This window comes from Bubalus bubalis, chromosome 11 (genome assembly GCF_019923935.1).
Source record: "Bubalus bubalis isolate 160015118507 breed Murrah chromosome 11, NDDB_SH_1, whole genome shotgun sequence".
Classification (NCBI taxonomy): domain Eukaryota; kingdom Metazoa; phylum Chordata; class Mammalia; order Artiodactyla; family Bovidae; genus Bubalus; species Bubalus bubalis.
The window spans coordinates 99,717,382-99,742,085 of record NC_059167.1 but is presented as its reverse complement, the minus strand read 5'-3'; the positions used below and the strand labels follow the sequence as shown (position 1 = coordinate 99,742,085).

Here is a 24,704-nt window from a genome sequence, read left to right as displayed (position 1 = left end):
AGCAGAGCAAAGACTAATAGAGTTTTGCCAAGAAAATGCACTGGTCATAGCAAACACCCTTTTCCAATAACACAAGCGAAGACTCTACACATGGACATCACCAGATGGTCAACACCAAAATCAGACTGATTATGTTTTTTGCAGCCAAAGATGGAGACGCTCTATACAGTCAACAAAAAAAAAGACCAGGAGCTGACTGTGGCTCAGATCATGAACTCCTTATTGCCAAATTCAGACTTAAATTGAAGAAAGTAGGGAAAACCTCTAGACCATTCAGGTATGACGTAAATCCAATCCTTTATGATTATACAGTAGAAGTGAGAAATAGATTTAAGGGATAGATCTGATAGATAGAGTGCCTGATGAACTATCGACGGAGGTTCGTGACATTGTACAGGAGACAGGGATCAAGACCATCCCCATGGAAAAGATATGAAAAAAAGCAAGATGGCTGTCTGGGGAGGCCTTACAAATAGCTGTGAAAAGAAGAGAAGCTAAAAGCAAAGGAGAAAAGGAAAGATATAAGCATCTGAATGCAGAGTTCCAAAGAATAGCAAGAAGAGATAAGAAAGCCTTCCTCAGTGATCAATGCAAAGAAATAGAGGAAAACAACAGAATGGGAAAGACTAGAGATCTCTTCAAGAAAATTAGAGATACCAAGGGAACATTTCATGCAAATATGAGCTCGATAAAGGACAGAAATGGTATGAACCTAACAGAAGCAGAAGATATTAAGAAGAGGTGGCAAGAATACACAGAAGAACTGTACAAAAAAGATCTTCATGACCCTGATAATCACGATGGTGTGATCACTGACCTAGAGCCAGACATCCTGGAATGTGAAGTCAAGTGGGCCTTAGAAAGCATCACTACAAACAAAGCTAGTGGAGGTGATAGGATTCCAGTTGAGCTATTTCAAATCCTGAAAGATGATGCTGTGAAAGTGCTGCACTCAATATGCCAGCAAATTTGGAAAACTGAGCAGGGGCCACAGGACTGAAAATGGTCAGTTTTCATTCCAATCCCAAAGAAAGGCAATGCCAAAGAATGCTCAAACGACTGCACCATTGCACTCATCTCACACGCTAGTAAAATAGTGCTCAAAATTCTCCAAGCCAGGCTTCAGCAATATGTGAACTGTGAACTTCCAGATGTTCAAGCTGGTTTTAGAAAAGGCAGAGGAACCAGAGACCAAATTGCCAACATCCGCTGGATCATCAAAAAAGCAAGAGAGTTCCAGAAAAACATCTATTTCTGCTTTATTGACTATGCCAAGACTTTTGACTGTGTGGATCACAGTAAACTGTGGAAAATTCTGAAAGAGATGGGTATACCAGACCACCTGACCTGCCTCTTGAGAAATTTGTATGCAGGTCAGGAAGCAACAGTTAGAACTGGACATGGAACAACAGACTGGTTCCAAATAGGAAAAGGAGTACATCAAGGCTGTATATTTTCACCCTGCTTATTTAACTTATATGCAGAGTACATCATGAGAAACGCTGGGCTGGAAGAAGCACAAGCTGGAATCAAGATTGCCGGGAGAAATATCAATAACCTCAGATATGCAGATGACACCACCCTTATGGAAGAAAGTGAAGAGGAACTAAAGCCTCTTGATGAATGTGAAGGAGGAGAGTGAAAAAGTTGGCATAAAACTCAACATTCAGAAGATGAAGATCATGGCATCTGGTCCCATCATTTCATGGGAACTAGATGGGGAAACAGTGGAAACAGTGTCAAACTTTATTTTTGGGGGGCTCCAAAATCACTGCAGATGGTGACTGTAGCCATGAAATTAAAAGACGCTTACTCCTTGGAAGAAAAGTTATGACCAATCTAGATAGCATATTGAAAAGCAGAGACATTGCTTTGCCAACAAAGGTCCATCTAGTCAAGGCTATTGTTTTTCCAATGGTCATGTATGGATGTGAGAGTTGGACTGTGAAGAGAGCTGAGCGCCAATGAATTGATGCTTTTGAACTGTGGTGTTGGAGAAGACTCTTGAGAGTCCCGTGGACTGCAAGGAAATCCAACCAGTCCATTCTGAAGATCAGCCCTGGGATTTCTTTGGAAGGAATGATACTAAAGCTCACACTCCAGTACTTTGGCCACCTCATGCGAAGAGTTGACTCATTGGAAAAGACTCTGATGCTGGGAGGGATTGGGGGCAGGAGGAGAAGGGGACAACAGATGATGAGATGGCTGGATGGCATCACTGACTCGATGGACGTGAGTCTGAGTGAACTCCAGGAGTTGGTGATGGACAGGGAGGCCTGGCGTGCTGCGATTCATGGGGTCGCAAAGAGTCGGACACGACTGAGCAACTGAACTGAACTGAATGAGTGACATGGCACCCCACTGCAGTATTCGTGCCTGGAAAATCCCATGGATGGAGGAGCCTGGTAGGCTGCAGTCCATGGGTTTGCTTAGAGTCGGACACAACTGAGCAACTTCACTTTCATGTATTGGAGAAGGAAATAGCAACCCGCTCCAGTGTTCTTGCCTGGAGAATCCCATGGATGGGGAGCCTGGTGGGCCGCTGTCTATGGGGTCTCACAGTCAGACACGACTGAAGTGGCTTAGCAGTGACATGTGATGTAGAGCTTCATATGTTTATTTTCCATCTGTATATCTTCAAGTTGTTTATATCTTTTGCTCATTTTCAAATTTTGGAGTTTTTCCCCTTATCATTGATTTTTAATAGTCTTTGTATACTGTAGATACAGATCCTTTATGAGATATAGGTTGCAAATATTTTTTCTGAGTCTGTGGCTTAGCTTTATATTCTCTTAAAAATGTTATTCATAGAGCAGAAAATTTTAACTTTTATTAGGCCCTACTTAACCAGGATTTTTTTTTTTCTGTCATGTATCTTGCTTTAGGTATTTTTCTAAAAATTATGAAACCTAAGCTCATCTATGGAGAAGGCAGTACTCTTAAGTACTCTTGCCTGGAAAATCCCAGGGACAGGGAAGCCTGGTGGACTGCCATCTACGGGGTCGCACAGAGTCGGACACGACTGAAGCGACTTAGCAGCAGCAGCAGCAGCATCAAATTGTTCTGGCACCATTTGTTGAAAATACTGTGCTTTTTCTATTGAATTGCCTTTGCACATTTGTCAACCATCAGTTGACTTTGTGTGGATATATTTCTGGGCCATATTTCTATTCCATGATAAATGGGTCTGTTTTTCTCCAATATCACGCTATCTTGATTAATGTAGCTTTATAGTAAGTCCTAAAGTCACTTGTATCTGTTCTTCAACTTTGTTCTTTCTCTTCAGTATTGTTTTGGCTGTTATGGGTCTTTTACCTTTTCACATAAACCTTACAATCAGTTTATTGATTTTTACCAAATAAATTGCTGAGATTTTGATTGGGATTGTGTTGAATCTATAGGTCAAGTTGGGAAGAGCTGACATGTTAACAATAACAAATCTTCAGATCCATCCATATTAACTCTCTCCATTTATATAGATCTTTTAAAATTGCTTTTCATTGGCATTCTGAAGTTTTCTCTATAGAGATCATGCACATATTTTACTAGACTTATGTATTTCATTTTGGGGCATTCCTGTTATAAGTGGTATTATGTTTTTAATTTCAAATCCCAATAGCTTATTGCTGGACTATATAGAAAAGCAATTCACTCTTTTATATTAACCTTGTATCTTTAATTTTATTGTAATCCTAGATTTAAAAAATTGATTTCTGGTTAAATTCTGTTGTATAAGAGAATGCAGTCTATAAAATTTCAATCATTTTAAATTTCAGATATGTTTTATAACCCAGCATGTGATCAAACTTTGTAAATGTTCCAAGTGCACTTGAAAGTAATTTTATTTTGCAGTTATTGAGTAGATTGTTCTATAAATGTCTTTAAGTTAGTTGTTTGATAGTGTTTTTTTTTAATCTTCTGCATCTTACTGAACTTTATCTTTAATTCCACTAGTTGCTGAAAAAGTATTGAAACCTCTCACAATAATTATTGACACTAGCTTGTGCTTACTTGGGCATAATATGTGTTAAACCACTGTCTTAGATAATTGAGTATTTGAAGAACTTGTTTGACAGAACTTCTGGAAGTTTTCAGTCCTCTACTTCCATATTTGAAGTACAAATAAGGGATATAATATGTTTCTTTAATTTTTTTCTTTTTTTTTTTAAACTTTACAATATTGTATTAGTTTTGCCAAATATCGAAATGAATCCGCCACAGGTATACCTGTGTTCCCCATCCTGAACCCTCCTCCCTCCTCCCTCCCCATACCCTCCCTCTGGGTCGTCCCAGTGCACCAGCCCCAAGCATCCAGTATCGTGCATCGAACCTGGACTGGCAACTTGTTTCATACATGATATTATACATGTTTCAATGCCATTTCCCCAAATCTCCCCACCCTCTCCCTCTCCCACAGAGTCCATAAGACTGATCTATACGTCAGTGTCTCTTTTGCTGTCTCAGTCACTCAGTCGTGTCCGACTCTTTGTGACCCCATGAACCGCAGCATGCCAGGCCTCCCTGTCCATCACCAACTCACGGAGTCCACCCAAACTCATGTCCATTGAGTCAGTGATGCCATCCAGTCATTTCATCCTCTGTCGTCCCCTTCTCCTCCTGCCCTCAATCTTTCCCAGCATCAGGGTCTTTTCAAATGAGTCAGCTCTTCGCATCAGGTGGCTAAAATATTGGAGTTTCAGCTTCAACATCAGTCTTTCCAATGGACACCCAGGACTGATCTCCTTTAGGATGGACTGGTTGGATCATCTTGCAGTCCAAGGGACTCTCAAGAGTCTTCTCCAACACCACAGTTCAAAAGCATTAAAATCTTAATTAATTAATTAAAATCTTAAAGGTAAAGTGGTACAAAACCTGAATTTTTGGTTCTCTAAGAGGACACAGTTTTCTTAAAACATTGAACTGCTTTTGGTAACTGTTTCTTTAAGTGATCTGTATTTGCATTGATCTTTTATGATGGGTTAAATTTTTTTTGATATTTTTTACAAACTTCCCAAAGATCAAGTTCTAAGTAGGGTTCATCTGACCTTTAGCTAACTTTTGGGTTTGCCAGAGGGTCCCTGGAACACCTCAAATTATTTGTTTTCTCTCCATCTCAGAGGAATATTAGACTGTTTGGGCTTACTGGGTGTGTTTGAATTGCATGGGCTGCTGCTGCTGCTAAGTCGCTTCAGTCGTGTCCAACTCTGTGCGACAACTATGTGCCGTCCCCATAGACAGCAGCCCACCAGGCTCCCCATCCCTGGGATTCTCCAGGCGAGAACACTGGAGTGGGCTGCCATTTCCTTCTCCAAGGCATGAAAGTGAAAAGTGAAAGTGAAGTCGCTCAGTCGTGTCCGACTCTTAGCGACCCCATGGACTGCAGCCCACCAGGCTCCTCCATCCATGGGATTTTCCAGGCAACAGTGCTGGAGTGGGGTGCCATTGCTTTCTCCGAATTGCATGGGAGGCACTGTCAAATGAGTGGTGATAAAGCATCCTTCAGTTTTATACTTTTATATTGTTTTATAGTATTTTCTTTTTGAGATTGGAGATTGAATATTTATTCTCATGGTTGTGTCTCAGGAAAAACTGAAGGGCTTGAGTCAGTATTTTGGAATGTAAACTATGCTGACTATCCTGTCTTGTCACTTCAGGTGTCTTTTCATGTATTTAGAAAAAAGGCAATTTTATAGATTTTCAATGATCTAAAATCTGAGAGGTGTGGTATATCTTGTAGTGCTATATAAATTGACAGGTAAAAATTCAGGAAAATCTTAACAGTTTTACAGTGGTTGATAAGCCTTAAGAGAGAGAGAAAAATATCAGGATACTTTGATTCTCTTAAGTTTTCTTCTAAGGCATACTCAGATATCACAACAATGAGCTAAAATTCCCAGGAAAAAAATGCATCAGTACCTGTATAACCTAAGGAGGAGAACTGGTTCTATTGTTTTGCAGAGAACCGGCATGGTTAACTATCTAAAATTGGTAGGCTGGATAAAATCCTCACAGCTTCATGTATCCTACAGGAAAGACTGCATCTGTAACCATTACTGTACAAGTTGCCTCCTCTTATTAAATTTCTTGAGTAAAGGAAGGCTATAATTTATCATATTCTTTTTCAGCTTTCTCTCAGAAGGAATTCTTCCCTTAGTCAGACTGAAACTAGCATTGTGATACTTTAGATCTCAAATCTTATGATCAGTTGAGAACCAGCCGATAATCTTCATAGTCCAAATAAAGTCTGACAATAGTATGTCTTTACAGTTCTGAATTTTGAGGGGATACAAGCACAAATTGAATAAGGACATTTGAATAGAGCTTTATGGATTGCAAAATATTTTTCATATTATTTTAGTCCTCTTATTACCTACTGTGAGAAAGAGAGTATAGAATTTCATGATACTTATGGTGTTCTCTGCTCAGCACCTTTTCCAGTTTCCTATCTTCTGATACCAATAACCATCTTCCAGCTTCCTTAGGGAAATGCCTGCTCTGCTGACATGGTTCCAAGTAAGGCTGTTAATCGTAGTCCTGTCTGTAGCTGCTCCCTAGCTGCAGTGTCTGGTCAGTCAGGATTGCCACCTGCACCTTCCTATTCATAGTGACTGAGAAATTGTATGTGGTTTCTAGGGCCTTATGTGAGCTCTCCCTGCACTTTGCTGCTGAAATGAATATAGAGAAAATGTCTTCTTGCTTTTTGGGCTCTTGTTACTAGATCAATATGAATTTGGAGATGCTTTGAAAATCCCAGTTGTCTAGAATAGGAGAGAATTGGAGTTAACTTTGAGATGAGAACATATGAAATAAAAAGATAGTTACTCAATGGATTGAACCCTGGGTCCAGCCACATTTGACCATGTTTTATGAGCTAATAAATGCCTTTTTTCTTAAGGTAGTTTAAGATGATTTTCCCCTTACTTAGTTCATCCAGGCTTCTGTAACAAAGTAGGTGGCTTGTAAACAACAGAAATCTATTTCTCAGAGTTCTGGAGACTGGAAATCAGGATGTTGGCATGGTTGAGTTCTGGTGACAGCCCACTTCCAGACTGTAGACTGTTGTCTTCTCCTGTACCCTCATACAGCAGAGAGAAGCAGCAAGCTCTGATGACTCTTATAAGGGCACTGATGTGACACATGAGGGATTCACCCTTAAGTCCTCCTCTAGACCAAAGGGTCACTTCCGAATGCCATCACAGTGGGGAGTAGAGTTTCAACATATGAATCTATGGGCAGGGGATACAGCCATTCAGTTCATGACAATAGATTATTTCATTTGCAACCTAAAGCATCTTCCCTATTGCAGTTACTTTGGCCACATTTCACAGATGGAAAACTGAGGCTCTGTGAGGTTAAGTGACCCATATATATATATATATATAGTTTCTCCACTATATAGTGTGAAAACTTGATAAAGCTTATTCTCAATTCAGCTACTCATTCTGTCTGCCCATTACCATGCTGCTTAATAATAAATATCTCGTGGTTGTTTTCTTGTTTGTGTATGTGTGCGTGGCTGATCCTTCTTTTCCCTAAAGAAGGTTTGCTGATCTGACTATATAAGCTCTTCTGCTCGAGGGATGATGTCTGTGTGACCGCATGGCTCTACAGACACTCTCTGCCTGTCCTGCCCCCTCACGACCAGATTTCTATGCTCCTGGTCTTCCTCTCAGAAGAGATTATCTAACAAACCACATCTACCAGGCTTGAGTCATTTGAAATCCGATTCTGATCCGATCCATCTGTGCTGACCACTGTATCTCAGAATGGGTCTCCACTGTTGCAGAATCTTTCTGAAGGCACCCTGGAGTGGGTTGGTGAAGGTAAAAGAAAAGATTCTCCTTGTTTGTTTCAACCTGTGTCGACCGGCCTGCCTGTCCCTAAACAGTCCCCAGCCATCCCTGTGAGCCCTAATGGCAGAAAAATGGGCTGAGACTTGAGGGAAAATACTTCTACATTTTGTGAGCAATAAGAAAAGGAAAGGAACAAGTAATGTGATTCTTTAAAGGTTAGATACAGTAATACTTCCCAATTCAGCTGACTGGAGAAAAAGCTGCTCCATAAGTGAATTTTAAAGAAACACTGTAAGCACCCAAAACTTTACAGAAAGCTATTTTGAACATTATAAGGTTGAAATTTATCTAACATTCATTGCATACACTCCTGCTTGGCTTTTTGAATCACCCTTTTCCTAGTAGGAACTATTTCCTTAGACACTTAGAGGTTTTGTTGTTTCTGGATGACCTCTCAGTGGACTACTCATTGCTTTTTAATAATTCCATTCTGTTTTTTAAATGTATTTTCCTATATATTGTAATTTTATCTACTAATTGCTCCTTTTTATGGTTGGTAATATGTTCTTTGCTGTTGCTTTGAATCTTCTTTTATATATAGTCGGCATGACACATGCCTCCTACTCTCTCTTCTGGAGTAGAGGGTGAAGGATTTGTGGCTGTTTTTTCCTTCTCTTAACATGTAGATAACTCTTCCATTTACATCTGTTGTTTTCAGGCAGGCTTGGACACGAAGCATCAGTGGGTCTCAGGGAGAGAGGGAGCAGGACTTGGCCAGAGACCCAGCCGTCCCTGGCACTTTGCGGACCACTTGTGACGTGTCAGCACTATGCCTTATCTAACGGAAACCTCACGACGAGGCTTAGAGCGAGATTCCCGGGCACTGTCCTAAATGCTTTACACATATTATCTCCCTTAGCACTCAAAAGATCTCTATGTATCTCATAAGAGGAAGGCAACTTGGAGGTAAAACAGAACACAAACTTCTATCTAGGTACACTGGATCCAGGGGCAGATTTGGCAACATGATGGAATTACAGATTCTCTCCTAAAAGGTTCTATTTAACATGTTCTATTTCCCTGGGTCACAAAGCATGTGGCAAAACTGAGATACAGTTCTGATTCTTTCCAAACGTCATGTCCTTAACTACCATCCACGTGGCCTTAATTCCTTATTTGCATCTTCTTTATTTCTCCGCTTAGTCCAGCAGACTTCCTCTAGGGCTTGGTTTGCTTAACTCCTGTCTTTTCTTCTCTGGGATTAATTCTTCTCACTATATATTCTACTCATCTGTACACTTATGTCCCCAATATTTCTTGGGCTTGTATTTCCTTCAAGGCTTTAAAATTGGGCCCTGTATTATACCTCCTGTATCCTTTCCACATAGTGCTTAAAACAGGTGATTTAAATCTGCAGTTATGTGAGTGAGTCTGTCTTTTATTAGGCACATCAACACTACATATATTTGAAAATGGGCTGTATTAGTATGTTTCTGGACTAAGGGGGCTCTCATTGCTCAGTCGTGTCTGACTCTTTGTGACCCTCTGTACTGTAGCCTGCCAGGTTCCTCTGTCCATGGGATTTTCCCAGCAAGGACACTTGCCATTTGTGGGTTGCCATTTCCTCCTCCAGGGAATCTTCTCTACTCGGGCATCAAACCAATGTCTCCTGCATTGGCAGGCAGATTCTTTTACCACTATGCCACCTTGGAAACCCTAGTATGTATCTGGTCTATGGAAAACCCACATATGGACTTTCAGACCCCCTTGCCATAACTTGACAGTCTCCTGGGTCTGAGTCCACAGGTTGAGATCCCTGCCTTGGAATAGCATTATTTAATGACAGAGAGCCAACTCACCAGTCTAACAGACTCTGCAGCTCCCAAGGTTTCATGATCTTGGTCATGAATCTCAACCATCACACAACAAGACTGCCTTTTCTTAGGCCTCATTGTCCCATTTAGATGAGGTCAGGCATTTAAAGTACTTAACACAGTATCAAGGCAGTGTCCTACTCCTATCCATGGTTTGGATGTTAAAAGACATAAAACAAAGTGATAAACCAACTTTGACCAGGGCAAACTGGGTCCTGGGCTGATTTGGTAACATAGTCTGGAGTTACAAGTTGTGTTACACAGTGAAATCAAAATAAGGGCTTGTACTGTCCAGTTGATAAAGAAGTTTGTAACCAAGTTGGCTTCCCTGATGGTTCAGAGCGGTAAAGAATCTGCTTGAAATGCAGGAGACCTGGCTTTCATCCCTGGGTTGGAAAGATCCCCTGGAGAATGGAATGGCTACCCACTCCAGTCTTCTCGCCTGGTAAATCCCATGGACAGAGGAGCCTGGTGGGTGACAGTCCATGGGGTCACAAAGAGTCGGCAACTGAGTGACCAACACTTTCACCCTTTCTGTATAATGACAGCCCAAACCTCACAGGGTCATCTATGGGGTATCATTCTCCCGCCACCTCTCTGTTGCTGGATATTGCTCAGAATTCAGACTTCAGCCTTTCCCCTTTTCTCCATGTGAGCTGTACCACGGAACCTCAGGACAGCCTCTCTCTGCCTCCTGACACTGCCAGGCTCTGCCCTTTCCCATAGACCTTCTCCTCTCCATCCTTCCACAGCCCCTCCTGACTCCAGTTCTCCTGTGGGCTGAGGCTTCTGTTACAGATGCCAGGAAGCAGGGTCTTCCCTGGTGGTCAAGTGATTTAAGACACGATGCTCCCAGTGCAGGGAGCCTGGGTTTGATCCCTGGTCAGTAAATGAGAATCCCACAGGACTCAACTGAAGATCCACATGCTGCAACTAAGACCTGGCACAGCCAGATAAAGAAATATAAAGCAAAATACCAGGAAGCACTCACAGGTATTTCTGTTTGGGACTCTGTACAAACCTATAGGAGGAGAAGGAGAATATGATGGGGGCGTGTGCTCAATGCGGACGGGAACAGGGAAGAAATGGCAGGGAGGGAAATTCTCCCGTAATGTATGCATAGAGGGGTTATTGAGCCTCTCTATTGGACTAACATGTATCAGCTCTAATGAAAGTTGATGGGGGTGATGGGGGGTGGGGGAATCCACAGCCCTGAAGGTTTCATTCTTCTTCAGCAGGAAGTCCCCAGAGACTTGGCCACAGAAAATCTAAGGGTCCACCAAGCTGAAGGAAAACCAGCTCAAAGACAGAACTTCATTTTTAACCCTTTAGAGGGTAACCCCAAGTAATAGCAGCTGAGCCAAGAATACTTTCTCTACCATATCCCATGTAATCATTTCATAATCCTATTGAAGCAGGTTCTGCTGTTACTTCCATTTTATAGGTGAGGAAACTGACTTAGAGAGACCAAGTGACTGCAAATAACTGGCCCAGCATTACCCAGCTAGTAAGTAGATGAGCATGGAATTTGAAAACAGGTCTGTCTGATTCTGTGCTCTGTCTCTTAAATCTCTTGCTACAAAGGGATCCTGAATGTATTCCTTCTAAAGGGTGGTGGTGGTGGTTTAGTTGCTAAGTTGTGTCTGACTCTTGCGACCCCTGCCAGGCTCCTCTGTCCATGGGATTCTCCAGGCAAGAATACTGGAGTGGGTTGCCATTTCCTTCTCCAATTCTAAAGGGTAGATGTAGTTTAATGCTTAGACTTGGTAAGAAATTCCTTTTGCAATAAACTGTTAAGAAAACTCCCCCCCCACCCCCAGTTGACACTGCCAGTTAAATATTGGTGTACCTTAGTTTTCACATGGCAGGAAGTAGCTGTGGTTCGGCAGGTGGTCCCCACAGAGTCCAATCAGTTTCAGTGTGTTCAGATTACAAACTGACCTGTAAATGAGTTCTAGCATCTCAAGGGAAAAGCAAAGAGTGTTGCATTATCTGTGAAAATTCATTAGCAATGCTGGAAAACTGTGTCCTGTAGTTGGTGAGTCACAAGTCACTATGTATCTTTAACATTCATCCAGGCCTCATAGACAAAGCAGGTAAAGTCCCCATCCATTTCAAGTATTGGAATACTAATTCTTTAATCAGAACCTCTGTTCCGCCTTAAACTCTGGGTCTGGCCACCAGCTCACCCAGATCTACCAAGTGAGTCACCTTCGTCAGTTGCCACCACTTCCCTCGGGGTGGTGGTTCAGTCGCTCAGTCATGTTCGACTCTTGACAACCCATGGCCTGCAATTTTACGCTAATTGGTCTCTAGTGCCCTAGGCTTCCTCCAACTTCCTATATTGGCTTCTTTTTTGCTACTGTAACACAGTTCCGTAAGCTTCAGTTCAGTTCAGTCGCTCAGTCGTGTCCGACTCTGCGACCCCATGAATTGCAGCAGTCGTGTCCGACTCTGCGACCCCATGAATTGCAGCATGCCAGGCCTCCCTGTCTATCACCAACTCCCGGAGTTCACCCAAACTCTTGTCCATCGAGTTGATGATGCCATCCAGCCATCTCATCCTCTGTCGTCCCCTTCTCCGGTGCCCCCAATGCCTCCCAGCATCAGAGTCTTTTCCAATGAGTCAACTCTTCGCATGAGGTGGCCAAAGTATTGGAGTTTCAGCTTTGACATCCGTCCTTGAACACCCAGGGCTGATCTCCTTCAGAATGGACTGGTTGGATCTCGTTGCAGTCCAAGGGACTCTCAAGAGTCTTCTCCAACACCACAGTTCAAAAGCATCAATTCTTTGGCACTCAGCTTAGGGGCTTAAAATAACACAAGTTTATTATGTTACAGTTCAGAAGTCGAAAATAAATTTTACAGAGATACAAGCAAATCAATGGCAGCCTAGCTGCCTAACTTATGTTAGGAAGCCTAACTAATGGCAGCCTGATTTCTTCCAGATGATAATCCATTTCCTTGCCTTTTCCAGTTTCTAGATGCTGTCTTCATTCCTTGGCTGTTCAGCTTTTCTTCCTCTGCTTCATTTCTGGGCCTTCCCTGACTTTGCTGCCTCCCTCTTTTAAGGACCCTTGTGATTTACATTGGACCCACTTTGGATAATTTCACCATCTCAAGGTCTTTAATCATAACTTCAAGGCTCCTTTTTACCATGTAAGATAATATCCATAGGTTCCAGGGATTAGCAAGTGTCCACATAGCTTTGGAGGCCATTGCTCAGTCTTGCATACCTCCTCCTTATGGAGGGCTTCTCAAGGAAGAAGAAAGGTTCTGTGGTATCATGAACCTGACGTGAAACATGAAGCAGGAATTTGATTCCAATCTTGAATCAGACATTACATCCATTGTTGGATCATACACAAAGCATTTTATGTCCCAGATAACATTCTGTAATTGAAATCTTCCACCAGTTCACTAATATCTCTCCTAGCTAGAAAATTTCACAACGAGACAAATTCATTTCTATTAAAATACAAATGACTTGAAGAAATTTTACTGTGGATTAGACTTTTCTTCAAAGGACTGAATTTACTCTAAAAATAATAGTTCATCTCTGATGACATAGAGGGGTGAAATGGGGGTGATTGTACAGTAAAAATGAATGTACCTATAAATTTTGAACTGAGTATTTATGTGTGTAAGTTTTGTGGATACAATTGGAAGTTTTTGTAATTTATACTGGGATCTATTTTGTAAATGTCATGAATAGTTGTAGAATTTTAGAATTGAAAGAATTTTAGGGAAACTTTGGTTTAATATTCATTCATCCCACAAATATGTATTAAGACTTTGACATGACAGGATTATAGTGGAGACGGTGCAGGTTGTTCCCACACGTCTCTAGGTATCACAGTTCATATGACTGTTTATGGACAGGCACCACCTATGGTTTGCAAAGCACAAGTAAAAACATACTTGTTTACAACACCCTGGTTCCTTGAGATAAAATAGTGAAAAAGACAAAACATTCCTAGACCTCTGAGACTTCTCAGTCTGGAGAGGACAATCCACATACGAAGAGGCAGATACACAGTTGATAAAGGCAACATGACAGGTTTCTGTGGGAGAATGTAGGAGGGTCTGGAGCATGCGGGAGGTTTCCTAGGAAAATATTTCATCTACCCTGAGCCCTGACTGAAAATGACAGGGTAAAGAACAAAGGCAGAGGAAAGAGATGAATGAAGATTGTTCAGGCCAATGTAATTGCAAGCTCTTAAGGTGAAGACAGAAGATGATGCTCGAGGAGTAGAAACAGTTCTGCAGAAATAGTTCTGCTGCAGAAAAAAAGAAATGGCCAGAAAAACTAGAGGCTGCAAAAGGTTAAGTAACTTGTGTGGTATCACCTACCCTATCTCCTCTGGTTCATTAAGGGGCACCTTAAGTTACAGTAGATTTATTCATCACAAGTACAATTGTGTACCCTGGGAAGTGTTCTACAATGCAGTCTCAGATTATCATTGCTTTAGACCAGAGCTTGTTGGTTGCAGAGGACAGCAGCTGTGTCCTCCTTGTCTTTGCACACCCGCAAAATCCACTGATTGCCTGCAGTTCATCTTCAGAGATGTTCTGGTTATTGAAGTCTCTGTCAATATATATAACTGAAATTTAAATAATTATTACAGAAAGATGTTTGAGCTGGATATAATATCCCTGCTTATACAAAAGCTAAAGGCAAAACAGAGAAGCTAAGAGCAAAAGCATACCATTTTCTCTGACAGGGTCCTGTTTGCTTCTGTTCTGGTATGCTTCCTGTTAGCAATCGATACAAATTGTCTATAAGGCAAACAACATTGCATTGATAAAATGACATGAGTCCATCATGAGTCTTAAAAAAAATCAAGATAAATTATGTTCCCATTTATAACAATGTTTATGTCATACTGCTTTCATCTAATCAGATTCTTTTCTAATTTTATTTTAAAATATCAAATATATTTCACATTAATTTGGCTGTCCAAATACCAGGGTAATTTGTTGCTAATGGGTTATCATCATTGCTCTCTTTTTTGTGTTATGTTTGTGAAATTTTCAGGAAATAAAGATAGTCCTGAAGGAAGTTCATGAATGTCTAAGTAAATCTCAGTTCTCAACTGGTTTTGCTTGGTAGTGTATTTTTAGTTCCTTTGCCTGAGTTGGATAAAAATTTTAAAATCTTTTAGCTATGTTGTTTTTTTTGTTGTTATGGTTATTCTCAGAGATTATATATATATTTTTTAGTCAAATATGATCTTTTATTTTTCCAAAGTTGTTATTGTGCTTATAGTGTGATCGTTCAACCTGTGATTTTCTTTTGAACTTAACCTGCTGCTGAAATATATTATTAGGTCTAATCTTTTTTTTCTAACACTTTAATATGAAAAGTTTCAAACATACTGAAAAATTAAAAGCATTTTTTAGTGAACATCCATGTACCTAGTCTCTAGTTTCTAGTGTCAATAGTTTACTATGACTCCTAATCCTTTTCATTTGATTTTTTAAAAACAATTTTTTTTGGATTATCTAGATAAATAATTAAGTAATAATTATTACTGCAAATAAATTATTTGCAAATAATTTCCTCCTACTTATCAATATTATACCTCTTCTTTCTTGGCTTAATTCAATAAATGCTTTATAATTAATAGCTATTGTTGATATATATGTTGTTGATATATATATATAACTAGCTATTGATGATATATATGTATATTAATAGCTATTTTTGACTTGATCTCATGAATGAGAAGAATATGTTCAGAAATCTTTTGTTCAGTGTGATATTGCTGGTGATTTGGCTTAGATGTTCTTTTTCAAACTCCTTTGATTTTTTTTGATTAATTTATTAAGTAATTGATTGATCCATTACTTTATGAAATATTTATCGGAATCCTGTTTTGTCCCAGGCACTGTGCTTGGCACTAAATGTACTTATAGGGATTAAAAAAAAAAAACAAAAAAAACTCCTAAGAGCCTGGATCCTGCCTTCTTGGGGATTAGAGTCTAGTGGGGTTTGTATGATAAGCTGTGATAATAAATGTCCTACTAATAAAACACTTTATAATTCATTGAGTAAAACCTAATTGGTCTTAGTGTTTTATTCCTTAAGCATATGGATAAGTTAGATTTTTTTAATTACTTTTGTTTCTGTTTGAGTTTGCCAAATTCTCATACACTGATTATACTTACTTTATAATTTGTCTTTTTCTGTGATCTGGTAATTCACATGATGGAACATGAGAATTGTTGCTAAGTTGTGTCAGACTTTTTTGCAACCCCATGGACTATAGCCTACCAGGCTCCTCTGTCCATGGGATTTCCCAGGCAAGGATACTGGAGTGGGTTGCCATTTCCTTCTCCAGGGGATATTCCCAACTCAGGGATTGAAAGCAGGTAGGTTCTTTACCACTGAGTCACCAGAGAAGTCCTAACATGAGAATTATCTTTTCCTTAATGATTGGAAAGAATCTGTCCAGGCAAACTTTTATGGTAATTCTTTTTTATTCAACTTGTTTTCCCATAAATGCACCGATTTCACTTTTATTTTTGGATCCCTTCATTGGCTATTCAGGGTTTTTTGTGTTTCTGTTTTATTTTTTATTTATTTTTTTTTTAATTTTTTTTAAATTTTATTTTATTTTTAAACTTTTCATAACTGTATTAGTTTTGCCAAATATCAAAATGAATACTTTTGTTTGAAAAAAGCCATTGAAATCATGTTAGGAATTGCTTTGAATCTACAGGTGGCTTAGGTAATATTACCATTTTAACCAATATTAATTCTTCCGATCCATGAATGTGAGGTACTTTTCTATTTGTTTCTTTGAATTCTTTCATTATTATCTTGAAATTTTCCAAATAGAGATCTTACACCTCTTTAGTTAGATTTATTCTTAAAGTATTTTGTTGTTTTTGATGCTATTGTAAATGAGTTCAATTTTTGATTTTTCAGAAATTTTTTTTTAAGTTTTCAGACTTGAATAGAAAGTGTGTTAATTTTGCATATTATTTTTGTATTCTGCAAGTCTCCTGAACTCATTGATTAGATCTAATGAATTTTGTTGTTGTTGAATCTTTAAGATTTTTTTATATACAAAATCATGTTGTGCAAATAGAGACAATTTTACTACTTTTCCAATTTTGTTGCCTTTTATTACTTTTTCTTGCCTGATTATTCTAGCTAGGACTTCTAGTACTATATTCAACAGGAGTGGTGAGCACCTTGTCTTGTTTTTCATCTTAGAGGAAAAGCCTTCAGCTTCACCATTGATCATAACATTAGCTGTGGGTTTGTCATAGATGGCCTTTACTATGTTGAGATATACTCATTCTATTCCTAGTATAAGAGTTTTTATTAATAATGGATGTTGAATTTTGTCAAATATTTTTTCTGTGTCCATCGAGATGATCATACTGTTCTTTTCTTTCATTTTGTTAATGTGATTTATCACAGTGATTGTATTGTATGTGTTGGATTTTTGATCATAGTAAATGATCCTTTTAGTATACTGATGAATTCAGTTTGCTAGTATTTTATCGAGAATTTCCGTGTCTATATTTATCAGGGATATTTGTCTGTAGTTTTCTATTGTGTCCTTTTCTGACCTCATAAAATGTGTTTGGGAGTGTTCCCTCCTCTTTGATTTTTTTGGGAAGAATTTGAGAAGGATTGATGTTAATTCTTTAAATGTTTGGTAAAATTCACCAGTGAAGCCATGTGGTCCTGGGCTTTTCTTTGTTGGAGGTTTTTGACTACTGATTCAGTCTCTACTAGTAATGATCTATTTGAATTTTCTATTTGTTCTTGATTCAGTCTTGGTAGACTATATGTTTCTAAGAATTTTTCCATTTCACATTGAATTGCATAGAAAATTTTCTTAAAATACTTATTTTTAAGTCCCTTTTATCGGTTCTGTCTCCTTTTTCATTTCTAGTATTGGTAAAATTGAAGTTCTGTCTGCTTCTGTACTAGATAAATGCTATATCTTTTGAGGGGACTGGTGATATGTTTTAAATAGTCTGCCAAGAATATACATAATATGATTCCCCTTATATAAACAAAAGGTATGTTATTTTTTTCTGAAACTATACATATTAAGCTGTTGACAGTGGCTGAGTTTGTAGGGAAAGAGTAGTAACTTTTAATTTTAAGTTTTTCAGTGCTTTTAGTTTTTTTTTTTTTTACTATATGCATTAGTTTCTAGTTTATAAAAAGTGAGTTGATTGAATAACAGGATAGATTGTTAATGATCATAGGTCATGGTACTTTATTTGTACTTTTCTGTATTTTAATAATTTAAACAAATTTTATTTTAAATTTTAACAATTTTTAAATCCAGAAGGAAAAGAGCATAATAAATTAGGACAGTGGCTAGCAGAAACATCTAAATTCATGAGTATATCCCTCTGTATCCTTTTTGTGATAATATCAATCCTTATGGGTCCAGGAGAAGAGTGGATTTAGAAGTATGGTTGCTAATGAATTCTTCTCCAGATCAAGAAGAAACTGTTACAGAGGTTTGCAGTCTCAAGGAATCATTTCATTACTTTTGTTGTTCTGTCTCCTAAAAATGTAGGGATGAATTCTTAGGGACGGGCAGTTTAGAACACCAGAAGTCAAATGTAGACTTAATCTTCAGAATGAAAGAAAGTAATTTTTTTCTTGAATCAACTGAAGCTTTCTCTAGAACACAGAAAAATAACAGTCTTGGGAAAGCAATTGTATTTACTTTGTAGTAAATTATAAACAGGCGATTAAAGGTTAAGGCACAGTTTCTCAATCTCTACAGTGCTAGGAGTAAAACATGCAAATTTCTGAGGGCAGTACCATGAAACTCTTTACCAAGTACCAAGAATCATTGGTACTTGGAAACTCAGTGCCAAGAATCATTTCTGGCTTTGTTTGCTGTGTGTGCCTGTGCCCTTCCTTCTGAAGGGTGTCCTCTGGCAAGGGAAACATGTAAATATTGTGGCAATGCAGCTCAGTAATGTGTGGGAGATGAAGGAGTTGTGACCATCTTTTAGGACCATGGTCTGTAAACCTTAGTATGTATCAAAATACCAGAAAGCCTGTTAGAGCACATTCCTGATTCTCGTCCCCACAGGTTCCGCACAGGTTCTGACTGAGTAGCTCTGGGTGGGGCCTTGCGAGTTCTTCAGTGATGTTGCTTTTGGGGGTCTGGAGACCACAGTTGAGGAATTAGGCCTTCATAAAGGGCCTAAGCCAGCAGCTGGAGACCTTGATTAATAGATTATGGTTTGGCCCTCTGGTATGTGATTACAAACCTCTAAGACCCAAAAAAGTGATTCTCAAACTTTAGTGGCAATAAGAATAAGAATCACCCGAGGATTTGTTGAGTTTTAGATTCCCAGGGCCTGTCTCCATGGCACGGGGAGGAGTTGCATTCACATTTAGTGTCATAGATGTTTTGACACAATGGTCTGGGGACCATGGTTCAAAAACAACATTGCTGACATATTTAGAGGTTGCTATTTCTTAACTTCTTCCTCTAAAATGATTAAGCCCTAATGTCAGTAGCACTTAGGTGAAGACCCGTGATGCTGATATATGAATAAAGAGTAGCAATTTTATTAAGAAAAGGAAGATTTGAAGTGAGTGCTCCTCTCTGCTAGCCTCACCTGGTAAAGCCGAGCTAATTCCTTTCTACATTTCTGTCCCAGAACATCACTGTACAGCTGGTAGCCTTGCTAGAATTAAAACCACAGTGTTGTAGAAAGCATCGAGTTTATGTGGCTGATCTTGCAAGACCAAATTTATAGAGAAAATAAAACTTGGAAGGTATGGACAGGTAGGAAAAAAAAAGAAAAAGGGAGAAAAAATCACCATTTCTATGATCATGTAAACATAGATGTAGGGAATCAACATAAAAATCAGAATCCATTTCCAAGGACTACAAAGACAAGATTGAGACTTTCTTTTATCAAGTAAATATTTCAAAAGTTTGAGTTTAAAATCTTCACTTAGTTCCTTTCAGTACAGTTAACCTTTAAAACCATGATGTTTTAGGCCTTTACTTTAACACATCTGTGGTCTGATGGTCAAGATTCAAAATTGGACCTAAGTCATCACAAAATAACCAATGGTAAGAAAGTTACGTTGAATCAGTGATAATTTTGCCACAATATAATCGTTTCTAAGCTTAATAGCATAACTGTTGAGTACAGGAGTAACCTTCTATTTGTGTCACTGAGTATTTAGTTCTTCTATTCATGGAGTAACTTGCCACAAACTTCCTGAGACAAGGTAGGGATATTGGAAATTGCTTTAATGGCAGTTCTTGTCTCTGAAGTAGTTGTTTGATCATTCATCCTCCTGGAAAATACTGGGTTTCAGGTGTTGGTTCAAAAATGGAACATGAATTGTACCAAGATTCTAGGCATTTGACAGCATATCAGTCGTACACATCTGGCTTCTGGGATGATTTATACAGTTTTCTGGTATATGTTTTAATTGAAGAAAAATATAATAGTGCACAAAACGTTTTTATGTATGTAGAATCAGTGTTACCACCACTCATATCAAGAAAAGGAATACGAACACCTGCGTGGGCCTCCTCCTGTTCCCTCCAGTCAGCAACCCCCATAAAAGGACTCAGTATTCTAAGAACTTCTATCAATATGCATTGGTTTGTCTGTTTTAGAACTTAATATAAATGGAACGTTAGAAAATGGACTCTACTATGTTTGCCCTTTTTAGCTCAAGATTATGTCTGTGAGATTTATAGATGTTTCATGTTGCAGTGCTTTGATCTCTTTCATTGCCATGTGATATTCCATTGCTTGAATTGTTTTTTTTTTTTTTAACAATTTATACATTCTACAGTCCTCAGTTCAGTTCGGTCGCTCAGTCGTGCCCGACTCTTTGCGACCCCATGAACTGCAGCACGCCGGGCCTCCAGTTCTGAGTTTTTTAAATTAGAAAGAATGCTGAAATAAGGATTCTTTTACAAGTATTCTGTTGTACATGTACATTCATTGGTGTAGAGTATATCTCTGGGAATGGAATTGCTAGCACATAGGATTTACATATGTACAGTTTTGGTCTATACTGAGTTGCCAAAAGGTTTTCCCAAGTGATAATATGAATTTCAAAATTATTGTAATAATTTAAAATCATAACAGCAATATATGAGAGTTGTTGGTACTCCATCCACATCCTCACAAACACTTGGCATTGTTCTGTTTTATTTTAAACTGTTTTCGCAGGTGCATAACAGATTTTATTGTTAGTTTATTTTAAATTTCCTGGATGACTAATGAAATTAAGTATCTTTATATTTGTTTATTGGTCATTTGAATATTTTTGGGGGGTGAAATTCCTGTTCTGTACTTTAACTCTTTAAAAATACCTGCTTTCTTTGACTGATTTATACAATATCTTTATATATTCTATAAGTCTTTATTCAGATATCTGTATTGAAAGCATCTTCTACTTTGTGGTATATCTTCTTATTCTCTTAACAGTAACTTTTGATGTACAGATGTTTTATATTTTAATGGAATCCAACTTATCAACCTTTTTGTTTGTGCTTGATGCTACTTCTCTCTTGTTTAAGAATCTTTCACAGGTCACGAAGCAACAGTTAGAACTGGACATGGAACAACATAGGAACTGGACATAGGAAAAGGAGTACGTCAAGTTGTACATTGTTACCTTGCTTATTTAACTTATATGCAGAGTACATCATGAGAAACGCTGGGCTGGAGGAAGCACAAGCTGGAGTCAAGATTGCTGGGAGAAATATCAGTAACCTCAGATATGCAGATGACACCACCCTTATGGCAGAAAGTGAAGAAGAACTAAACAGCCTCTTGATGAAAGTGAAAGAGGAGAGTGAAAAAGTTGGTTTTAAAGCAACATTTTTTTGGCTCAACATTCAGAAAACAAAGATCATGGCATCCAGTCCCATCACTTCATGGAAAATAGAGGGGGAAACAGTAGCTGATTTTATTTTTCTGGGCTCCAAAATCACTGTAGATGGTGATTGCAGCCATGAAATTAAAAGATGCTTACTCCTTGGAAGGAAAGTTATGACCAACCTAGACAGCATATTAAAAAGCAGAGACATTACTTTGTTAACAAAGGTCCGTCTAGTCAAGGCAGTGGTTTTCCAATGGTCATGTATGGATGTGAGACTTGAACTGTGAAGAAAGCTGAGCACTTAAGAGTTGATGCTTTTGAACTGTGGTGTTGGAGAAGACTCTTGAGAGTCCCTTGGACTGCAAGGAGGTCCAACCAGTCCATCCTAAAGGAGATCAGTCCTGAATATTCTTTGGAAGGACTGATGCTGAAGCTGAAACTCCAAAACTTTGGCCACCTGATGCAAAGAGCTGACTCATTGGAAAAGACCCTGGTGCTGGGAAAGATTGAAGGCAGGAGGAGAAGGGGACACTGACTCAATGGACATGGGGTTTGGGTGGACTCTGGGAGTTGGTGATGGACAGGGAGGCCTGGCGTGCTGTGGTTCATGGGGTCACAAAGAGTCAGACACTACTGAGCGACTGAACTGACGGATGCCAATAAAGCAGTGTTTCAAGTTTGTTCTCTCATTATCTCCTTTTCTAGTATTCATAGTTTGTGTTACGTGCATTTTAGAATGAGCTTGCCAATTTCCACCCAAAGTAAAACTGCTGGAATTTTGTTTAGAATTGAATGTGGACTTCCCTGGTAGAAGAATCTGCCTGCCAATGCAGGACACCTGGGCTCAATCCCTGGGTCAGGAGGATCCCCTGGAGGAGGAAATGGCAACCCACTCCAGTATCCATGCCTGGGAAATCCCAGGGACAGAGGCTGGCAGGTTACAGTCCATGGGCGTGGTAAGAGTCAAACACAACTTAGCAACTAAGCCACTACCACCACATTGAACGTATGTATCAATTGGTATCAGATGAAAACAACAATATTGAGTTTTCTTATTCTTGAATGTAATATGATATAATATAAAATACTTCATTTATCTAGTTCTTTAATTTCTCTTAGTGATATTTTACAGTAGTATCTCCATTTCTTTCATTAGATTTATTATAAATTATTTAAGGAAACTTAAAGCTATTAGACATTATATTGTTTTGAAATTTTATTTTCTAATATTGTATATAGACTATCCAATAGCCTTAGTCTTTATACCTTGTATTTCTTTTTTCTAGATAGGCTCTCCAGGGTAGTGTTGAATAGACCTGGTTTTTAGCAGAACTTCTTGTTGTAAATATGGTAATAGGGGAAAACTCAAAAGGAAAGGTTTTTATATTACACCAGTAAGATGTTTTCTGTTTGTTGGTTAGCAACACTTTGTTAGATTTGTGGTTTGCCACTATCCGTGGTTTGCTAAGGGCTGTTTTCCAGATGGAAGAAATTAATTTCATCTATATTGTCCAATTTATCTCCATAAAATTGTTCACAGTGTCTCTTGTCTTTTTTAATTGAGGCAAAATGTGCGCACAGTGAACTGTACAGAACTTAAGTTTATAATTTGGCAAGTTTTGCCCAAGTATTCAACAACATTATCAAGATTTAGAATATTTTCATTACACTAAAAGTTCCCTTGTGCCCTCTTCCAATCAATTTCCAGCACATTTTTTACTTCTTTAACAGATTGCTTCTCCTTTTTCTTGAACTTGATGTGAAAGGAATAATTATATTTTTGGAGGGGTATTCAGTTTTCTGTGTCACAACATAATGTTTGTGAGATTCATTGATCTTGTGGCATGCGTCAGTAGTTTATTTTTTGTTTGTTTGTTTTTTAAATTGAGCAATATGTCATTGAATGAATAGACCAAAATTTGTTTATCAGTTCTATCAGCTGACAGATTATTTTTACTTTGGGACCTTTTTAGTTAAAACTTCAGTCAACAGTCTTCTAAATGTCTTAGAAATCTTATAAAATATTTTGTGGACATTTGTCTTCATTCACTTGGGTAAATGGTAGTGAAACTGCTCCATCATAAGATTGTTGTTGTTGAGTCGCTAAGTCGTGTCTGACTCTTTGCGACCGCATGAACTGCAGAACGCCAGGCTTCCCTGTCCTTCACTAGCTCCCAGAGTTTGCTCAGACTCATGTCCATTGAGTTGGTGATGTCATCCAACCATCTTATCCTCTGTTGTTGCCTTCTCCTCCCGCCCTCAATCTTTCCCAGCAACAGGGTGTTTTCCAATGAATCAGCTATTCACATCAGGTGGCCAAAGTATTGGAACTTCATTTTCAGCATCAGTCCTTCCAATGAATATTCAGGTTTGTTTTCCTTTAGGATTGATTGGTTTGATCTTGCTGTCCAAGGGACTCTCAAGAGTCTTTTCCGGCACTACAGTTTGAAGGCATCAATTCTTTAGTGCTCAGCCTTCTTTATGGTCCAGCTCTCACATCCATGCATGACTACTAGAAAAACCATAACTTGGACTACACAGACTTTTGTCAACAAAGTGATATCTCCATTTTTTAATACACTGTCTAGATTTGTCATAGATTTTCTTCCAAGGAGCAAGCATCTTTTAACTTCGTGGCTGTAGTCACTGTCCACAGTGATTTTGGAGCCCAAGAAAATAAAATCTGTCACTGTTTCCACTTTTTACCCTTCTATTTACCATGAAGTTATGGGACCAGATGCCATGATCTTACATTTTTGAATGTTGAGTTTTAAGCCAGCTCTTCACCCTCCTCTTTCATTCTCATCAAGAGGCTCTTTAGTTCCTGTTTGCTTTCTGCCATTAGATCATAAGGCAGGTATCCATTTAAAGTTATAATAAATTGTCAAAGAGCTTTCCCAAGTGGTTTGTTTATCTTGCCCTCCCATCATCAGTGGCCGGGCGTTGCAGTTGCCTCGCATCCTCATCAGTACTTGGTGGTGGTTTCTCCCTTTGACCTATCCCAGGGCTGTGAAGCACCATCTCCTGATAGCTTTAACTTGCATCCCCTCAAGCTGGTGATGCTGAGTTCCATGTCCTGTGCTTTCTGGCCACTCACATACTTTTTTTTTTTTTTTGGTAGTATCTGTTCAAGATTTTAGACCATTTAAAAAATTGAACTGTTTTTAATTGTTG

General features: G+C 38.8%; 1 protein-coding gene across 2 annotated transcripts in view; it reads left to right on the top strand.

Moving 5' to 3' along the window:
- Positions 1 to 24,704, top strand: part of KCNN2 (potassium calcium-activated channel subfamily N member 2) — a 583,536-nt gene that overhangs the window by 109,686 nt on the left and 449,146 nt on the right. The window lies entirely within an intron of this gene.